The 13756-nt window shown below is 41.0% G+C and overlaps 1 long non-coding RNA gene across 1 annotated transcript; it reads right to left on the bottom strand.

Moving 5' to 3' along the window:
* Positions 1-3300: 3300 nt before the first annotated feature.
* LOC116555115 lies at positions 3301-13234 on the bottom strand. Its single transcript, XR_004270383.1, has 3 exons — positions 13071-13234; positions 5123-5128; positions 3301-3311 (listed from the first exon to the last, which is right to left on the bottom strand). It is a non-coding gene; the product is annotated as an uncharacterized LOC116555115 (long non-coding RNA).
* Positions 13235-13756: the final 522 nt, after the last annotated feature.

Genomic DNA, 13756 nt, shown 5'->3' on the forward strand with positions numbered 1-13756 from the left:
AAGTGATGCTTCCTATCCATGACCTTTCAGGACTAAACTTGAGAGTCCTCACAGAAATGTGGATTCATTCTATGTGAGCGGCTGGACATAATCATATGTACACTGTCTTATGCTGAACACAGGGAGTGAATCTGTGAGGTGTTTCAATATTACTTGTGTTAATAAATATTATATCACTCTTTTCTCTGCCTTATTTTGTGACCATGTCTCCCGGTGACTTTTCCAGGGCCTCCTGCCCTATCTCATTGTGGAACTGCTTCCTCTATGGCTTCATCCTTTAATATCTGTCAGAGGTCCTCTCCCAAATCCCTGGACTTTCTCTCAGCTTTGATCTAAGAATTTGCCTAATCTCCAAAACTCCCTTCAGAAGTGTTTTCCTTTCCCCTTTGTGTCCTCTATTTCTTAGCAGACATTTGTCTCAGGTCCCCACTTCTCCCTCTTCCCAATTTTACATTTCTTGAAGGTCTTTTCATTCTTCTGGTATGAATCTCTTGCCCTATCCCTCTTGCACCCCTCCCTCCCTTAGTTTCTGTTGCTGAGCCTTGTTGGGAGGCCACCTGTGCTCAACACAAATATATGTGTTCTCCTACATTTCCCAGACTCCCTAGCAGGTGGACTGTGGCAATGAGATTAGTTCCAGACGAGGACTGAGGAGGAGGAGTGCATGCTACTTCTGGGTAAGGTAGTGAAGGGCTGATGTGCTCCCTCTCTTGCTCTCTCCCTCTTGCTCTTGGTCGTTTAGTTCCAGATCCAGACCTAGCTATCTTCTCCAGCCCCAGCCCCTGAAACCCAGGAGCCCAAGGATTCCAGATTGCAATACCTGCAAGATGGAAAATGGCAGAACCACATAGGATGTCAAAAAATAAATCTACACTGTTAAGTCCATGAGATTTTTGTGGGTTTCTGTTGCATCCAAAATTATTAATTCCACTGGGCAGAATGAAGCTTCTCCTTTTTGACCCTGAAAAACTATGAGAAAGCTTTGTTCGTCTGAACTCTCGCTGTCCCATTTTCTCAAAAGGAACCACCTTCCCCTACTCACTTCTTGGTATATCTTCTATTCACCCTAAAGTATTCTCTTTATTTTCCTTTATTTTTCACTTGTACCTTCATTATAGCTGTATAGTTGATGATCTTAGAGGAGAGTCCTTCTCCCATGTAGTCTTGACCAGATTCTCTAGGAAAAAAAAAAAGGAAAGGTCTACATATCTACATGCTAATACTTTATTGGGAGGAGCAATCTCTGAGCAGCAAGATTAAGGAAAAGGGAAGTGAAGCATAAAGGTAGCAAATCAATTGCAAGGTGCCAAGTTGCTAAGCTGGCCTTCACAAAAAAATCAAAGCCAGTTTCCAGTCATGTAAGAAATCTCTAAAAGGGCTCTATGGAACCATTGTGTGCAAACTGAAGGGAGGACATAAAATTCATCTGCTAGGTGGTGTCCATCTCCTTTCTCTCACTGGTCAGTTTGCCCCATGTTTTCAGATTGTGTAAACTGACTACCCCAGGAAGTCTCAGGGAAAGCCATTTCTCATGCCTCAAAGTTGGCTTCTCTTTACACGAGCCCAGAATTAGGAAAGGCACCATATCTCCTATGGGCCTGATCAGTTCAACTGAGGCACCAAAGCCTACATTGTCTTTGCATGGAAGAGACCGTGCTGGAGCCTGGTTCTCACTGTGGGAGTAGGTAAGTAGTTTGTGGTTCCAGGAGACAAGGCAAGAACAGGAGTCATGGTAAGGGATCTCTATCTAACAGTTAGTCCAGCACAGGGCTGAGCAGATTTGGGGAGGAAAATAGACTGGGTCTTCCACAAATAGCGAAGTTTTTGTTCATGGTTAATGTGTTAGATACTTTTTCAACTATTTATTGGTCTCTAAATGTACAGTATGCCAAAATCTCAGGAAGCTGCAGAGGACTGTTATATGAGCTTCCCTGCCCGTTTACAGTGGCAAACCCCTCACTGTACACAGAAATCCAAATACCAATGGACAGAAAAATGAAGCGGAAAAATTATAAATGGTCAGCGCAAAAAAAAATAGGCCACCATGTAGTAAACCCCTTTCAAATGTGTTTATTCCAGATGTCCATTCATACTTTACTAGAAGCAAAACATAAGTGCCTCAAAGGCAGCTGAAAAAGCTCTTCTCAAAATCTGCATCCTCAGTGAAAGGCAATTCAGCAGTCATTTGCAGAAATACAAAATCTCCAGGGCAAATACAGGATCATTTCAATTACTTCCTAGAACTGGCTAACAGTTATCTACACCTGAAACATGACATTTCATTCAAAACTATCGGGGACCATGAGTGTAGAGGAGCAGGAGAGAACCAGCCAAAGACTCAGGAAGCCCCAGAGACTAAGGAAACTCACAATTATGCCAGCCTCTCCAGCTCCACAGCTGAAATGCCCGTAATGACAGTGTATTTTTAAACATCTCTGCCCAGGCGGCAGAGACAGACAGAGGAAAGGACAATTAGCTCAAGCAATTCATTCAGCTGCCACTGTGGCCCATGACACGTGTTTCTCTGCGGACCAGCAACTGTGAATTGAGGGAGACATGGGTTTGCTGCTCAGACTCCTGATTTAAAAATAGAAGAAAAGTCCTCGGCCCCTGCTGGCCTCTCACTCTCACCCAGCAGGATGGTGATTAGCAGTGCTTTCACCATTTGCGCCATTCCTTTTTAATATCCTTATTGGCCATTTTCTATATTCGTGTTTGGAACCTGGCTATGAGGTCACGTTTGTGTAGAGTCCATGCCCTGATGCAAGGTCTGCAGGCTTCATGAGCTCGAGGCTGTATGGAGTGCATGGTGTGTTTTTAACTGTGAAAGGCATCTAGTGACATGAGATATAGCAGACAGAAGTTGTTATCAGTTTGGGTTAGGCGGTATTCCACTCCATCTTCAAGAACTCAGATACATAAGTTGTATGTGTACTTGGGACATTTTCTGACGCCATAAAGGAAAAAAAAAAAAAACATGCAATTGGTCTGTGCCAATGTTGAGCTGAAGAAACAGATGCTGAGGTCTGTGAAGTCTTTCGTCTTCCGAGAGTGATGATCCAAAAATCAATTGAAACTAGAAAAAGGTCACCACTCAATTTCAGGATAAATTTGTTTGTCATAAAATAGATAAATATGGTGAAAGAAGCTATGTTACTGATGTAGTTTGACTAAGTCTGTACCAAAATCTCACCTTGAATTGTAGTTTCCACAATACTCAAGTGTTGTGGGAGGAACCCGAGAGGAAGTAATTTAATTACAGGGGCGGTTACCCTCATGTTGTCCTCCTGATGGTGAGTGAGTTCTGAGATCTGATGGTTTTATAAGGGACTTTTCCCACTTTTGCTCTGCACTTCTCCTTGCTGCCACATGAAGAAGGACATGTTTGCTTCCACTTCTGCCATGATTGTAAGTTTCCTGAGCCCCACCACCCCCTGCAGCCATGCTGAACTGTGAGTCAATGAAACCTCTTTTCTTTATAAATTACTCAGTCTCAAGTATGACTTTATTAGCAGTGTGAGAATGGACTAATACAGTTATCTTGGACAACTTGCTCAATATCTGTGTAACTGAGTTCTGTATAAAATGTGTATAATAACGTGTACCTCATAGTATTATTAAAATCAGTCAGGAATTATTTATTTAAGGCTTTCATATAGAAAGTGTCATCTAAGGGTTCAATATAATGAATGAATGAGTGATTGGGTGAATAAACAGAGAATTCACTGTGACTCTTTTTTATTCTGGCTAGGGAAAATAGATATTTCTATCTTCACTATAACCATGCAATTCTTCTCGCTCTCTAGCTTATTAGCTTATATGCTAATTAGGACACTTTGATTTACCTGGAAAATCATCTTTGGGTAGCATTTCTGTGTCATGACGTGTGTGTAGTGACAGCATGGATAGCCTTTCTATTATAGCCATGACCTGAGTATGCGGTGATCTGCCAGATGCTCTATTACACCACACACCTGTCTTTTTCTTTAGGTTGGGTCCACATGACTCCGTCCTACGTAATCAAACCTAGAGTTTCTGGAAATAGGTATTTTTGTAATATGTAGGCATAGAGATAGCCCTAATTTCAAAGTAAACTGCAAGCTGACATCAGATTGGTCATCTTGAAAGGGCAAGTGAACATGTGCTCTGCTCTTAAAACCCAATTATCATGACTAGGATTCTGCTTTACCTGGAATCAAAACGGCCCCCTTACAGAATTTCATGATAACTCATCATCCCCTCACCACCTCCCATCATCATCTCCCAACCACATACCCGTCCTAGGTTTTGTTGGTTCCTGCCCTTCAGAATTCATTCACAAGCATTCCTCTCCAAAGTGAGGCCAGTAGGACAAGACTTCCTACTCTATCTCACCAACTTTTCTCATGTTACCAAAAAAAGCTATTGTTAATGCTTTTACATCAGGGTGGAGTGGTGGTAACTGAGGAAAGATGTCATTTTTTTTCTTGAAAGAGCCATTCTGGACACTTCTGTATCTTATTAAAAGAGGCCTTCCTCTGTGAAGCAAAATAAATCACTTCGTCCATAGTCTCCATAGTACTTTGCTTACACATTTATCACTATTTAAATTTCCTGCAGGAACTGGGGTTGTGTCTTACTCAATGTTCTAACACATTGCCTCACACTCAAATCCTTGTTTGATGAATAGTTGTACAGCTAAAGAAAGTCACCTAACATGTTTAAAAAAAAAAATGGTGGTTGTTTCTTCTCTTTAGGTTTGACTTTGCCAGAAACAATAAATATCTGTGTCTTAAGATCACTGTGTTCATTTTGTTAAACTGTGACAACATATTAATTTAAGAATTCTATTCCCTGGCCAAGCTCACAAAAAAGCCATTTTGTTGACAGGCCACAGAGCAGGGATTTGGAGTAAGAAATACCTGGGTTCCCACCCAGCTCCACTATTTACCAGCTCTGTAAATTTGGAGGAGTTATTTCATCCTTTGGCTCTTCGCTTTCTTTGTCTTTAATATGGAAGTAAAAATGACATCAGTTGTCTAGGTATGTGGAGATGATATGAATAGACAACAGAGGTACAGGGGGCATAGTAAACACTAAAAGTAGCTGCTGGTATTTTATTTATTAATAGTACTGTCATTACTGAAGTCTCAAAATTATTAAATAATTTCAAAAATAAGTTTCAAAGACTAGAAGCACTTGAGAACTATTGGAGACATACACACACAAACACACGCACAGTCATTTCTGCCTTGCTAATGTAAAACTGGTACCATAGAGCTGAATCCTAATATTACACATCAAGAACCAAAACTTAATCGACATGTAAAATTCCCTGACAGAATTAATAATTATGATCAAGAAACCATGAACGACCAATTTTAATGATCGGATAAGAAATGTATTTCTAGCCACCTGCTATGAGAAGCTAATCTTCCCCCACATCCTAATCTACTGACACACAGACTCTGGACTAAAAGAAGCTCTTAATAATGAATAATCCAGCTACAGATATAATTCTTCTGAGCAGAAAATGGAGGATTATAGAACATTTTGGAAAGAATTTTTTTTCTTTTCCCCACTTCCCTTCCCATTCAGATAATTTTCTTTAAATATCGTTTCGATTGTTGCTGCCACCTTAAGGATGTAAAAGGTTGTGCACACGAGTGTAGAAAAAATATTCAATATTGCCCCAAAGAAAATGTACAGGGAAAGGTGTTAGAATATAACAGAAGCACACAAGACTGGCTGATATTTATACTAAAAAATCTGAAAGAAAACCATCTGCTAATGCAGAATTCATTCATTCTAAAGTCTTAGGATAAGGTAATAAAAATACAACATGTATTTATAATTTTCACAAATGAACATCCTCTCTCTGTCTCTCTCTCTCTCTCTCTCTCTCTCTCTCTCTCTCTCTCTCTTTCACACACACACTGCACCCTTTACACCATGATCAGTCATGAGTGTTTTAATACTTCTCAGTATTCCACATGAGAATGCAAAGAATAAAAGCACAGCCTTTCTTGGATTACTAAGGGTTGTCTCAGGTACATTAGGCAGCTCAATCAGTAACTTTGAGACAAAATCCCAGAAATTATGGTCATGAGCTCATGGTGATGCTCGTGAACTAATTAACCTGCTATTCTTCTGATGTGGGACTTCACGGGTTGTATCAGACAGTAGCTGAAAATAACTCAAAGAAAGCAAGACGGGACCCTGGAACTTGAAAAATACAGTCATAATATGAGCCAAAGTTTGATGGAAGAGAAGGGAGAAGAAGCTGGAAAGTTGGGAGGGTCAAAGATATGAAGAATTACCTGCTCCATTCTACAGAGTTTAACAGGTTCTACAGAGGTTAGCAGGCAAGGAGATATTGTAAAAAGAGGAAAAAAGAAAAAGCAATGAAAAGAAGGAAAAAAAGGAAAGGAAAGAAATGGCATAAAGTAATTTATTTATGCCTTCACTTATCAAATATTATTAAGCACCTACTATGTGCCAGGCAACATGCTAGATAAAAGGAGACAGTCCCTCATTTAAAGAAGCTCAAAATCTCATAAGAAAGATAGCCAAGCAAGAAGGGAATTTTTACCAGCCAGAGTCTAAGGAAGTTCCCCGTGTCTCACCCTGGTTCTTTATCCTCCTGGTTAAAGTCTCCGATTGGAAAGGACTCTGATTTGGGTTTTGGAAAGATCTGGGTTTAAAACCTTCTCTCCATCCTTACCTCTTCATCTTGGCCAAGTCTCTCAACTTGTCTGAGCTGTAGTTTTAGTTTCTGTAAAATCGGAATTTGAAAAGCTACTTAGTAGCATTGTCCTGAAGATTGGTCATAATAGAGAAGCAGCTGGCAGACTTCTGGAATAAGTTCACTGGTGCTCACTGCCCTCATGTGCCCGTGTCCTGAGTAGCCTATGGGTAGGCCCCATCCCTATAGCCAACATCCTCACAAGCAGAACTCTGGAACCCACCATCCCACCAGACAGAGAATGCTAGATCAGAGTCAGAAGAGCGTTAGGACCAACCCATCAGGTCTTGCACCCTGTTTACCTCAATCCCTCCCAAAAGCATAAACCCCTAGGATCACTTATTATATATTACCAGGCTTTCTTCCCCTTTCCTCTTCTGTACATTCCCTAACTTGGCTCAACCTTCCACCCACTCCTCCCTTTCACACACACTGTGCCCTCTGGAACAGCCCATCTACAATCAGCAAACGTCCTTACACCTACAAACTCTACCAGCACCTTGCTCCCTTCATCTCCTTGCTTGACTTTGCCTATAATATTTGCTTGCCTTTCATCCCTTTGTTTTTTTTTTTTTTTCTTATCCTTCTCTCTTTTCTGGGGTTAGAAAGGGGTGTGTCTTCTTTTTCCCACAGCTTCTAACAGATCATTTCTCCTGGCTTCTTCTCTATCTTACAAGTTTCTTTGCTGCTTTCAAGCATCTCATTCAGCTATTTGACTCTCTTCTGTTCCAATCTTCCTGAAGTTATCTGCTGACTCTCTCTGTTGTTGAGATATTTTCCTGCTTACACTCTCTCTCTCTGTAAACAACCCCAATGACTTCAACAGGTGTGTGGAGGGTCCACCCAACATTCACCCCTCAATCCCTCCCTTTCTTGTCAGCAGGGGGTCTTTCTTACATTCTCGCAGGACCCCATCCCACTGCCATAACTGGCCTTTCATCATCAGAAACTGCTCAGCCTCGTATAATTTCAGACATACCTCTTATTGGCCTCAAGTTCCTATTCTTTTCAGTTCACTTGCTCAAATGCCCACAGTGCACAGTTCTGCAATCTGATTGATCCTGGTGCATTCTCAAAATCAATCAGCAACTTTCTGTTTCCATTTCCTTTGTTATCCAACTTTAAATATAGGCTTTATCATTAAAATCATTCATTGCAAGGACTCTTTCAATGTCAGCTTTCCCCTTTCAAAAGTCAGCTCTCGGAAGCAGTCAGAGAGGTTGTGAGCCTTTCTGCTCCCAACCCAACTGCTCTGACTATTTCTGAGAGCACACATCTGGACTGATAGGTTACGCCACATAAAAAGTGGATTCTGTTTCTCGAGTAAGCTCCCTTTCCCATTCTGTGACATGACCGCTTTTTCTCATTATCACCTCTCTGCCTTCCAGCTGAAATCCCAGCTTCTTTTCTTGTTTTCTTCCAGTCTTTTCTCACACTTCACTAGAGAGATCTTTTAAAAATATAAACCAAATAAAATCGTCCTCTTGTTTAAAATACTTCATTGACAACGTTCCGTTATACTTGGGATAAAATCCAAACTCATTACTTCTACCTCCCCTCTACCTCTTTCTCCTCATACTTCACAACTCTCTTACTCAGCTCCCATTACTCTACCCCCCTTTCAGTTCCTCAAACACACCAAGTTCTTTGCACTGGGTCTCTGCATACGCTGTTCAACCTGCCTGGAGGGCTCCTCCCTGGGGATTTGCAGGGCGACTTACTCTCCCCCTGCAAGACTAACTCACAGGCCACCATCTCAGGGATATTTCTAGGCCATCCTCTCTGATGTTGCTGCCCCATCCACTACTATTCTCACTCCTAGCAATACGATCTCTTTATAGAACTTATCCCCCTCAGCCAAGCACCATATATTTCTTTGTTAACATGTAGTTTTTCAGTGTCCCTCTCCTCTCTGTAAGCTCCATGACGGCAGGGCCACACAGTCTTATTATAACTGGCAGATAGCAGTTACTTAATACATATTTACTGAGTAAATGAATAAGTGAATGAACGCTGGATGAGTCAGAAGAGTAATTCAAAGAGAAACTAAATCAGTTTCACAAAAATGATTTGATGGTTGAAAACAAAGTTTGTTTCCATCTTTTAGAAAGAGACAGTACATAAATATGCACTTAGTGCTTCATAAATGTTTCCAATGAAGAACCCAGAGTGGGTGTAAATCTATACACCTGAGAGGTCATGCCTATAGACAGCTAGATTTTATGCTTTTCATAACAATTCTGCAAATGATATTTTCAATTATCCATGTGCAAAACTGCTGACCACAGCCATATTGTGGCTTAGAGATCTCTCTTGCACACTGCAGTAAACTCCAGCTTGAGTGGCACAGATAAGCATGAATTGTACATGCTCACACCTCTTTTTCAAGGAATTTAACTCAGTTTTGTCTGAATCAGTTTCCAATAGATAATAAGTGCCCTGCCCATATTCTCTCTTTGAAAATTCCCTCAAAAAAAGTTACATGGCACATAGGATAGTGCAAAAATATTCTATTTATTTTGTATGATTTTTTTCTTAAAGATAAGTTTCAAATCTGCTTAAGTTTCAGATCCTTTGAAACCTGAATCCACTATACTCACCTGTCACCTTAAGAAACTGAGGTATGGAGAAGCAGCCGAAGGTAACAGAATTGAAAGTGGAGCCAAGATTTAAACTAAGGAAGTTTGGATCCATTATGTTACATCATTTTTTGACTTGCTACAAAACTTGACTCCACTAAAACGACTGATACACATTTTAATGACTTTGAAGTGTTTACATACTTGTTTACCTGATGAGAATCTGAGCTCTTTGGGGCACAATGTATCCTTATTTGCATACCCAACAATTACTTCAATAAAACACAGTAAAATGCTCATTAAAAGTTTGAACAAGGATCCAAGATGGCCAAATAGGAATAGCTCCACAGTGCAGTTCCCTGCAAGAACAACACAGAGGGTGAGTGCCCACCGCATTTCCAAACAAGTTTTCACTGCCCACAGACCAGGAGATTCCCGGGCCAAAAAGTGCCACGTGTTTTCAGCACGGCGGTTTCAGTCGGTGCCGGGTTGGCTCACAGAAACACACACAAATCTGGGTGCCTGTTTCAACGGGCACCTGGAATACCTGGGAGACAGAGCCGCCCATGCAACTGAAAGGGAGGGAGCTGAGACAGGGAGCCAGGCAATCAGGCTTGGTGGGTACCACCCCCACAGAACAAGCAATCTGAAAGGCTCTGGGCTGAGAGCTTCACAGCCAGCGCAGCTGGACCCAGGACAGCCCAGCGCAGTGGGGGAAAGGGCTACCACCACTATCGAGGCAGTTCACACAGCAGCTGGGCAGAGCCTGCAGCAGCTCAGCAACACCTCTGCTGGCAGACTGTGACTAGACTACTCTTTGTGGGGCAGGGCATCTATGAAAAAAGACAGCAGCACCTCAGGAACTTATAAATAAAGCCGACCTTCCTAGGACAGAGCACCTGGGAAGAGAGGCGGTTATGAGTTCTACTGCAGTAGACTTAAAGGTACCTGCCCAGCAGCTCTGCACAGAACAATGGAGCTCCCAGCACAGCACTTGAGCTCCTATAAGGAACAGACAGTCTCCTCAAGCAACCCCCCAACCCCTGTATACCCAAAGAGACACCTCATAAAGGAGAGCTCAGGCTGACATCTGGCGGGTACCCTTCTGGAACAAAGATAACAAAAGAAAAAACCAGCAGCAACCTTTACTGTTCTGTAGCCCCTGTGGGTAAGCCCCAGACAAGCAGGGTCTGGAGTGGAACTCCAGCAGAAATGCAACAGAGGGGCCTGACTGTGAGAAGGAAAACTAAGAAACAGAAAGAAATAGCTTCAACATCAACAAAAACTACAAAGACCACAGGTAGATAAAGCCACTAAGATGGGAAGAAACCAGCACAAAAAGGATGAAAACACCAAAAACCAAAATGCCTCTCCTCCTCCAAGTGACCACAACTCCTCACCAGCTAGGAATCAAAGATGGATGGAGAATTAATCTGATGAATTGACGGAAACAGGCTTCAGAAGGTGGGTAATAACAAACTTCCCAGAGCTAAAAGAACATGTAGTAACCCAATGCAAAGAAACTAAAAACCTAGAAAAAAGGTTAGATGAGATGCTAACTAGAATAAACAGCTTAGAGAAGAATATAAACGACTTGATGGAGCTGAAAAACACAGCAGGAGAATTTCGCAAAGCATACACAAGTTTCAATGGTCTAATCGACCAAGCAGAAGAAAGGATATCAGAGATTGAAGATCAACTCAATGAAATAAAATGAGAAGGCAAGAACAGAGAAAAAAGTGAAAAGAAATGAATAAAGCCTCCAAGAAATATGGGATTATGTGAAAAGACCTAATCTACGTCTGATAGGTCTATCTGAATGTGAAGGAGAGAATGAATCCAAACTGGAAACACTCTTCAGGATATTATCCAGGAGAACTTCCCCAACCTAGCAAGCCAGGACACCATTCCAGTCCAGGAAATACAGAGAACACCACAAAGCTATCCCTCAAGAAGAGCGCAAGGCACATAATCATCAGATTCACCAAGGTTGAAATGAAGGAAAAAATGCTAAGGGCAGCCAGAGAGAAAGGTCAGTTTACCCACAAAGGGAAGCCCATCAGACTCACAGCAGATCTCTCAGCAGAAACCCTACAAGCCAGAAGAGAGTGGGGGCCAATATTCAAGATCCTTAAAGAAAAGAACTTTGAACCTAGAATTTCATATCCAGCCAAACTACGCTTCATAAACGAAGGAGAAAGAAAATCCTTTATGGACAAGCAGTTGCTGAGAGATTTCATCACCACCAGGCCTGCCTTACAAGAGCTCCTGAAGGAAGTCCCAAACAAGGAAAGGAACAACCAGTACCAGCCACTCCAAAAATGTACCAAAAGGTAAAGATCATCAACGCAATGAAGAAAATGCGTCAACTAACAGGCAAAACATCCAGCTAGCATCAAAATGGCAGGATCAAACTCGCACATAACAATAGTAACCTTAAATGTAAATGGGCAAAATGCCCCAATCAAAAGACACAGACTGGCAAATTGGATAAAAAGTTAAGACCCATCAATGTGCTGTATTCAGGAAACCCATCTCATGTTCAGGACACACATAGGCTCAAAATAAAGGAATGGAGGAAGATTTATCAAGCAAATGGAGAGCAAAAAAAAAAAAAGCAGAAGTTGTAAACCTAGTCTCCAATAAAATGGACTTTAAACCAACAAAGATCAAAAGAGACAAAGGGCATTACATAATGATAAAAGGATCAATGCATTAAGAAGAGCTAATGATCCTAAATCTATACACACCCAATACAGGAGCACCCAGATACATAAAGCAAGTTCTTAACAACCTACAAAGAGACTTAGACTCCCACCCAATAATAGTGGGAGACTTTAACACTCCACTCTCAATATCAGACAGATCAATGAGACAGAAAATTAACAAGGATATCCAGGACTTGAACTCAGATCTGGACCAACTGGACCTAATAGACATCTACAGAAATCTCCACCCCAAATCCACAGAATATAAATTCTTCTCAGCACTGCATTGCACCTACTCTAAAATTGACCACATAATTGGAAGTAAATCACTCCTCAGCAAATGCAAAAGAATGGAAATTATAACAAGCAGTCTCTCCGACCACAGGGCTATCAAATTAGAACTCAGAATTAAGAAACTAACTCAGAACTTCACAACTTCATGGAAACTGAACAACTGGCTCCTGAATGTCAACTGGATAAACAGTGAAATGAAGGCAGAAATAAAGATGTTCCTTGAAACCAAGGAGAACGAAGACACAACATACCATAATCTCTGGGACACATTTAAAGTAGTGTCTAGAGGGAAATTTATAGCAATAAATGCCCACATGAGAAGTGGAGAAACATCTAAAATCAACACTCTATCATTAAAATTGAAAGAGCTAGAGGAGCAAGATCAAAAAAACTCAAAAACTAGCAGAAGACAAGAAATAACTAAGATCAGAGCAAAACTGAAGGAGATAGAGACACAAAAAAATCAATTAATCCAGGAGCTGATTTTTTGAAAAGATCGACAAAATGGACCGCTAGCCAGATTAGCAAAAAAGAAAAGGAAGAAGAATCAAATAGATGCAATAAAAAATGATAAAGGGGATATCACCACTGATTCCACAGAAATACAAACTACAGTTAGAGATTACTACAAACAACTCTATGCACATAAACCAGTAAGCCTGGAAGAAATGGATAAATTCCTGGACACTTGCACCCTCCCAAGCCTAAACCAGGAAGAAGCACAAACCTTGAACAGACCAATAACAAGGGTGAAGTTGAGGCCACAACTAATAGCCTATCAATGAAAAAAAGTCCAGGTCAAGATGGGTTCAAAGCTGAATTCTACAAGATGTACAAAGAGGAGCTGGTACCATTCCTTCTGAAATTATTTCAAACAATCCAAAAAGAGGGACTCCTTCCCAGATCATTTTATGAGACCAACATCATCCTTATACCAAAATCCGGCAGAGACTCGACAAAAAAGAAAACTTCAGGCCAATATCTGTGATGAACACAGATGCAAAAATCTTCAATAAAATACTGACAGGCCAATTGCAACAGCACATCAAAAAGCTTATCCATCACAATCAAGTAGAATTCATGTAGCGATGCAAGGCTGGTTCAACATATGCAAGTCTATAAACATAATCCACCACATAAACAGAACCAAAGACAAAAACCACATGATTACCTCAATAGATGCAGAGAAGGCCTTCCACAAAATTCAACAGCCCTTTATGCTAAAAACTCTCAATAAACTAGGTATCAAAGGAACATGCCTCAAAACAATAAAAGCTATTTATGACAAACCTATAGCTAATATCGTAGTGAATGGGCAAAAACTGGAAGCATTCCCCTTGAAATCTGGCACTAGACAAGGATGCCCTCTCTCACCACTCCTATTCAACATAGTATTGGAAGTTCTAATCAGAGAAATTAGGCAAGAAAAAGAAATAAAGGGTATTCAGTTA

The sequence above is a fragment of the Sapajus apella genome, unplaced genomic scaffold, assembly GCF_009761245.1.
Source record: "Sapajus apella isolate SASKATOON/1434 unplaced genomic scaffold, GSC_monkey_1.0 scaffold14, whole genome shotgun sequence".
Classification (NCBI taxonomy): domain Eukaryota; kingdom Metazoa; phylum Chordata; class Mammalia; order Primates; family Cebidae; genus Sapajus; species Sapajus apella.